The sequence below is a fragment of the Miscanthus floridulus genome, unplaced genomic scaffold (genome assembly GCF_019320115.1).
Source record: "Miscanthus floridulus cultivar M001 unplaced genomic scaffold, ASM1932011v1 os_2560, whole genome shotgun sequence".
Taxonomy (NCBI): Eukaryota; Viridiplantae; Streptophyta; class Magnoliopsida; order Poales; family Poaceae; genus Miscanthus; species Miscanthus floridulus.
The window spans coordinates 21,515-29,547 of NW_027098379.1; the positions used below are offsets into that span (position 1 = coordinate 21,515).

Consider the following 8,033-nt stretch of genomic DNA (forward strand, 5'->3'; position numbering starts at 1 on the left):
CCCATTGTTCTTCTTCACCTTCTTCCATTACAACCCCGGTTTCTTCTCGTGCTTCGTCCAACAAATATAGTTTGGCATGAAACCCGACTTCAACAAGTGTGAATGAAGACTCCTTGAGCTAGCATATTCTTTCAAATTCTACCATATGGCACATGGACAGCACATGAAACCATCGCGTTTGTTTGCCTCGGCCACACGTAAGAAAGAATGCACGCCCTCAATGAACTCTTGAGAGCGGTGATCAGCATTGTACATTCAATGTCGGCTCATCTGCATTACATGACATACATACCATATAAAAACCTATAACATAATTAGTTAATTATACGACATGCATACCACCACACAAGGTATTAATTTATGAAAGTCTCGCTACAATGTAGATAATCCTAACTACCACTAAAAAAACTAAAGCTAAAATGCACTTCAGCAGCATAAGGATTTCGCGACCAATCCCAACTAAAACAGACAGATCATGCGTTTGTTCAACATCTATGGGCTTCTTCCGTAGGATCACTGCCTCATCAGCCGCCGTAGCCGCCTATGCAAGAGAGTTTTGCATGTGTTCAACATACTCTTTCTCCCAGTAACAGCCTGAACATCCAGTGCCATCCCACTGAAATTAAAACAAAAAATTAGAACTTTAATCACAATCATCATGAAATAAGTATAAATTAACCATAATCATCAAATGCGACAAAATAACTCACATTGCGATCCGGACACTTATAGAAGATATGGCCCTTGTTGGGACACTCCTTCCTCACCCGGTACTCCATCACAATCTTCTCCTCACACTTGCCGCATGTAATGAGAGGGAGGGCCGGCCTCAGTCGCTTTGGAACCTGCTGAGAGGACGAGGACCCGGAAGCAGTCGCCATCTACTCTCTATACTCATTTTTAATATAATATAAATTTCTCATTTTATAAACAAATAAAATTAAAAAACTCTAAAATTCTCTATATCTCTAAACCATGAAGTGTGATATGCATGCTAGAAATGAAAGTTGGATACTAGTTTTGAATAACTACTTTAACCTTCCTTCATCCAAATATGCAAACTTTAAAGTGATTTTGAGTTTAAATGGCTTACAAATAAAAAAAATCCACCATAAAAAACCACATATATCTAGTCCACAAAATGAGATATGCTACTGATGAAACATGAGAGTATAAAGTTGGTAACCTTAGAACCGAAGAATCGATGGAGGAATCGAAGAAATCTTGTGATTACCGGCGATGAGGAAGAAGAGAGGCCAGCGATGAAGTAAGAACACTGAGGTCGAAGTGGCTCGGGCTCAGAGAGGAAGAAGGGGTATATAGGAGGGGACCTTTAGTCCCGGTTGGAGACACCAACCGGGACTAAAGGTCTCTTTCTAGTCCCGGACAAAGCCTTCAGCCGAGAGTAGACTTTTACTCCCGGTTGGAGGGACCAACCGGGAATAAAAGTTAACCTTTAGTCCCGGTTGGTTGCTCCAACCGGGACTAAAGGTCCCCTGCAGCAAAAGCCTGCCGCAGTAGCCATTGGGCAGGGACCTTTAGTCCCGGTTGGAGCTACCAACCAGGACTAAATGTTTCTCTAGTCCTAGGCGTGAAAAATACCGGGACTAAAGCCAAATTTCGAAGTGGATCAAAAGTCGTTTCTCTACTAGTGCAGCCGCCCACCTCGCCAATGCTTCCACCCTGCCCAGCTTCTGCGCCGCCCACTCTGCAGCGCACGCTCACGATGGGAGACAATAGCGACGACCTCAAGACGGTGCTCACCGCCCTCACCAACACCATCAATGCAAGACGCTGTAGTCCACCATCGAGGCCCATTCCCAGGTGATCTAGTGCCTGGATGCATGCGGCACGGCCGCAGCCTTCTGCCTCAGGGAAAGACCGCATCGGGCAAACCTGCACCCGACCGTCCCCCATGCTTCCAGAAGATGTATTTTCCCAAGTTCGATGGGAAATCTGATCCCCTCACCTTCATCAATCGATGTGAGTCATACCTCCATCAGCAGTGCATCATGGAGGAGGAGAAGGGGTATGAATGGCTTCCTACAATTAGAAGATGGTGCGCACATGTGGTACATCCAGGTGCCCCCTGCGCTCCAACCCCCTCAGCGAGCTGGCGGCATGCAAGCAAAACAGGCTCCCTCGTCAATTACTAGGATCATTTCAAGGCGCTCCACCCTCGCGTTGGACGACTCATGGAAGCCCAGCGGGTCCAGCGCTTCACCGTGGGCCTCCGGCCGCCGCTCAGCCTCGATGTCGAGGTGCACAACCCTCACTTGTTGGCCGCAGCCATGAGCTTGGCGCGCAAATTGGAGCTGTAGGAGCAATGCTCCTCCACCAACACCCTGGTGGCGCCACACCAATTAACCACCCCAGGCTCCAGTGCGCGCGCTCTTGCTAGCGACCCCTCCGCGCCTAGCTCTACCCACACCGAACACTATGCTGCTAGCACTGGCGACGGTCATGGTGGAGGGCCACCAGGTCAAGCACCTGTCCACGGTCGAGATGGAGGAATGACACTGCCTCAGACTCTGTTACAATTGTAATGAGATGTTCGAGTGCGGCCATAACAAGGTTTGCCAGCGCCTCTTCCTGCTGGAGGACACGGATGACGAGGAGAAGGACGAGCCGCCGGGCGATGACACCATGGTGGATGCGGAGCCGCACATCTCCCTTCACGCCAACACTGGGGTCCGCACTAGCGAGACGATGTAGATCCGTCACACACCACCCTCCTGGCGCTGCTCAACTCCGTTCGACTCACAATTTCATCTCAGAGGCGACGTGAACAGCATGGCCCTGCCCCTGCAGCGCCGTGCCAGCATTAAAGTCATAGTGGCCAACAGTGAACATGTGCCCTGCCTGGGTTTCCTCCGCCAAGCCGCTTTCTCCATTGACGGCGAGGCATTCCACGCAGATCTCTTCGTCTAGCCCTTGACCGACTATCATGTTGTCCTCAGCACCCAGTGGCTCGTTTCGCTGGGCCCCATTCTCTAGAATTTCAGCGCTCGCACAATGTCCTTTTGGCGCAAGGATCATCAAGTCCGCTAGCAAGGCATGGTGGGTTGCGACGTCCACGGATGAAAACCTCCTTGAGGCCCTGATTTCTGATTTTACACGCGTCTTCGCTGAACCCCACGGGCTGCCGCCACCATGCACCCGCGACCATAGCATCATCCTCACCCCGGGGTCACAGCCCGTGGCCATACGCCCCTACCGGTAATCGGCAATGCACTGGGATGAGCTAGAGCGGCAATGCGCCACAATGCTAGACCAGGGCCTCATCCACAGGAGCTCCTCCATGTTCTCCTCGCCGTCCTGCTCGTCAAGAAGGCCGATGGTTACTGGTGCTTCTACATCGACTACTGCACCCTCAATGTCATCACCGTCAAGGATGCCTTCCCCATCCCTGTCGTCGATGAGCTCCTAGATGAGCTCCATGGGGCAAAGTTCTTCACGAAGCTCGGCCTTTGTTCGGGCTCTCACCATGTCCGGATGAACCCCAATGATGTCGAGAAGACGGTGCGCTCCCTTGCATGATGTGTTCCATGTGGGGCTTCTTAAGAAGTTTGTCGACAAACCACCAGACGCCCCACCACCTCTACCGGTCAACCACCATGGAGTAGTTGTTCCAGAACCAGAGCGAGCAGTGCGCACTCGCTTAGCCCGTGGCGTGCGGCAAGTGCTCGTCTAGTGGAAAGGGGAAACCAACATCATCGGCAACCTATGAAGACATCGACTCCTTCATCAAGCGCCATCTAAGATTTCCAGCTCGAGGACGAGCTACTTGTTGAGGGGGAGAGATGTTATGTGGGGAAAGCAGTTTAGCCGCAGGGCTAAAAAGGCAGAAAAAGCTGGTCAGGAAAGTGGCTAATCTGTTGTTAATTAGAGGCACGGCATTAGCTAGTGCTAATTTAGAAACATATTAGTGAGTGATTGATAGAGATTTGAGGAGTGATTGACAGCCTAGTGCCTATATGTAAGTTGAATGGCTCTTGGAGAAGGATTAAGCAGTATTCCTATCTGCTAAATCCCCTTCTTCAACAATAGGGCGCCGAGGGGTAAAACCTCGCCCCAACCTCACGAATCGAGGCTACGAACTACGTAGTCCAGCTATCCTAGACCTCGACGCCCTTGACATAAAGCATGAGCAATACATTCAATTGTTTAATTTAACATCATTTAAAAAATACATGCATATGATTTATATAAAAACTTTTCTCAGCCCTAACTATCGCTCTATATAATAACTAATAAAAGAATTGTAAAAGCAACTACATCTAATGGTTTCGAGGTAACAATGATTATTACTTATTCCATAAGACATTGTTATCTCGGAACATAGCTAATAAACACTCCATTTACAAAATTTTAATAATAGTCGTCTACAACATCTCAAGCACCGAGTGGATGCATGTTTATGGAACTCTCTTATATGCAAAAATAGCTAGAGTTCATGATCACTTCATTGTAACAATTGCATGCATGTCTTTTTAATAAATAAATTGGCACAGCAACACAACCACCATCTTATATATACAGGAATTTGAAACAGGCACTTATATTACCTGGAACCTTGTTGGGGGCTTGCAGAAGAAAAGGCTTGCCCTTGTTGTTCAGACTCACTTGAGGCTCATACCTCTCCCCATCAGGCAGAGAGATGTAGAACCCTAGCACATCTCTTCATCACATACTTGTCCCTCCAAGACATGTGCACCTTGGCGCCATCGCTGTCGCGGTACCCAAACCCATAGGCGCCACACCCAACGGGCATGTCGATGTCCGCCATGTTGGCTGCACACCCGAGGCGGGTGTGGCCGGTGGGGCCGAGGTGCATGACCTTGACCTCAAAGTACCACGCCCCAGACGCGACGCCGTGCGTGGCGTGCACCATGCGGTAGCCCTTGGAGCTGGCGGCGGTGAGGCGGTCGGCCGAGAGCACGACCCGCTCGGACTTGAAGACGCGGGAGAGGAGCACGGGCTACCCCGGTGGGCACTCAATCTGTTGATCCTCGGTGCCGGCGGCGTCAGGCCAGGGCCGGGTGGCGACCGGCTGCGGCGTTGCCTTCTTTTGGCGCGTTGCGGGAGTGGGCCTGGTCCAGATGCTGTTTTCGTCCCTCTTCGACTTGGATTTGGACTTCTTCTTGGGCGCTGGCGCCGGCTTGCTGCATGATCCACCTTTGTCACCGTCGACAGGGGTCGCGAGATCCAACTAGACCTGAGTACCATGGAGGCTGGGGTTTTGGGCGGCGGCGGAGTCGGAGGCCTTAGCACCCGCGGCAGGCAGGAGCGGGGCTAGGGTGCCATCAGATGGAGGCTGCATCGTGGGCGGCGGCGGCGGCGGTGATGGAGGGGCCATCGATTGGGCGTGGATCGGCAGTGGTGGCGGCGGCGGCGATGGAGGGGCTATCGATTGGGAGCGGATCAGAGGAGAGGATTAGGGTTCAGGGTGGGGAAAGAGGTAGAGGAGAGCCTCTGAACTAGCAAGGGGTTCCTCTTCTCCTCTATCGCCTTGCGGGGACCAGGGAGCGGGTTGGCGCCGGCGTGCCGCACTCGCATGTGCTCGCCGTTGCCATCCACGTCGTCGTCGCGCGCAGGCGCAGGCGCAGCCTACGTCATCCATTTTGCGCGTCTCCAGCTACAAAACGCCCAGGCGTCCCCAATTTTTTTAAAAAAAATAATATTTTTTTGATGATTAATTGCAAATCTAGAAACTGTTATACAAAAAAAAAATATATGACATACTAGAATAATGCCCGTATGTTGCAAGGTTGCATATGACATCCTCGATTTTGGACCCAATCCCATTAGCCTTCAGGTATCTTGCAAGGCTATTGTTTTGGTTAGTAATCGGATCCGACGAAATTGGAGTCTGAAATTGAAGTTTCGAATAAAAAGCTATTAATTTTTGAAGTTTGAAGAATTTAAAATTATTGAAATATGTTTTTTATAAATCTTTTTGCACGTAAAACATTATTTTTGACGTCAGCATTAATATTTGTAGTGTATATGGGCCGGTGAATCTCGGCGGCTGATCAAACGACTCGTGTGCATTGATTTGTTGTATTTGTAGTGTATTTCAGATTTTCTTTTCCAAGGGAAAAAATATGGTATATGGCGTCATCTTATGTCATGCTGACATCAGGCGCAAAGAGAAGAGGACGACCCCGCTCGGCCGGCGTGCACGCGTGCGCGGAGACGGCACAGCCGCACAAGAGTCTGCGCAAGGCTCCTGGCCGGGCTCAGGACCTGATGGTCCCCGGAGCTACCAGCGGCGTAGCACCGGTTGTCTGGGTAATGGCGCTTGGCCGGCGGGCATCATCAGCATCATCCCGTGCAGGTTGAGCAGCTGCGGGTTGAGCTGATGACTTCGGCGCAAGTTCTTGGCGCCGGTCATGGTGGTACACTGCGGCTGCACAGCAGCTTCACCAGAACGTTTCTTTCTCGCAGCATCGGTCGATTCGGCCCGGCGTTTCAGTCCCTTCTCTGTTAGAGAACTGGTATTTTCATGGTCAATTTAATCTAGAAATATAACATCAGCAGGCTTATGATGACATATATGTGCATGTATATATCACTAACGAACGCTACAGCATGTAGAGATGACATACAGATCGATACAGTAAAAATACAAAATATAGTAATCTTAGAGATAAGATTGTACCCAGCGGAGGGTCCCATGCCGAGGACATCGGAGGCTCCATTCGCACTAGTCGACATAGTGCGTTGCTCGAAATCGTGGACCACAGTTGATGCAGGACGGTGTTCGTAGTGCAGTCCCACGAACAGATCACCAGGAAGAAGACACATTGCGGTTCCGTAGTCAATCACCGGGAAGAAGACGGGATCCGCCACCAGGAAGAAGGCGTACTTGGACGAGCAGTCGCGGATCGCTCCCCAAAAACCTAATCCCCGCGCACCTCGTGCAAGGTTCTCTGGCGGACGAGGGTTCCGGAGTCACTTGCTCTCCCGCTATTCCGTGCGCGCAGAGGTACGGGACGGGGAAGGCAGAGGGCTGCTGAGATGTGGTTTCTCTCGAGAGCGGTTGCGGAAAACGGGGTCTGGAATGACGGAGGACTGCGGATATATGGCTGCGACAGGGAAAGGGAAGGCAGCGGAGAATCCCAGGAGACGGTAAGCGGAAGGGACGGTAACTGCCTCCACAATCAAAGGGAGAAACTCCGGTAATTATGTAGAATAAGTGGCAAAAGACTGGCCTCGCCTCGCCTCACCACGGCTTTGTCCTTTTCTCGGCTTCTCAATTAAGATGAATAATTTCCAATCATATAAGCTATGTCAATGTTCAGTCAAAATCTCGTATGGTATTAAACCATACAACGCTTAATGTTACAGACCGTAGAGTTTTATTTGATTTATTAAATATTATATGGGCCAAGCCCATAATATATCCAACAATCCTCATCAAACTCTAGGGTTTGTGATAAAGTAGTCTCAGAACCACATTTCTTTTATATACCAGTGTTTCGATGGAAACTGTTAAGTTGAACATACATCTAAAACAATAGTTTCACTCAGTCACAACTGAACAATGGACTAAGCCTTAAATTGATAGTTTTGTGTGAGGTGAATGTCACTAATGTCCTTAGCTGATACTGGGCAGCAAAAGGCATCCCCTCTACTTGAAGCATATAATTAAGTCATACTTCAGTGCCTTTCATGAGTATTTAGAGATCACCCAAATCTCATAGACTGTGACCAGCAGTCTGACTCATATAGGTGTGTTCCTCAAAAGATGTTATGTAGGACAACATCTTTACTTTAGTAAGCCACTTGGAACATATTAGGCAAAAGCCAGCCTTCCTTACAGAAAGGAAAGATATGCATCAGAAATGAGTCTTACTAAGGATCTTTTTTTACAATTTACTACTAGCTAGTTTCACTGTCCTACTTCACAGGATCTCCGATCACTTAGAACAGGTTACCACTATAGTAAATTTCATGTGGGTCTCAAACCCATCTCTCTCGATGCACTTTCTATCACGTTGCGTGATAGACCCTTAGTGAACTAATCT

The 8,033-nt window shown here is 49.5% G+C and overlaps 1 pseudogene; it reads right to left on the reverse strand.

Annotated features, from left to right (window-relative positions):
- Positions 1-358: 358 nt before the first annotated feature.
- On the reverse strand, positions 359-6,810 carry LOC136535144 (uncharacterized; annotated as a pseudogene).
- Positions 6,811-8,033: the final 1,223 nt, after the last annotated feature.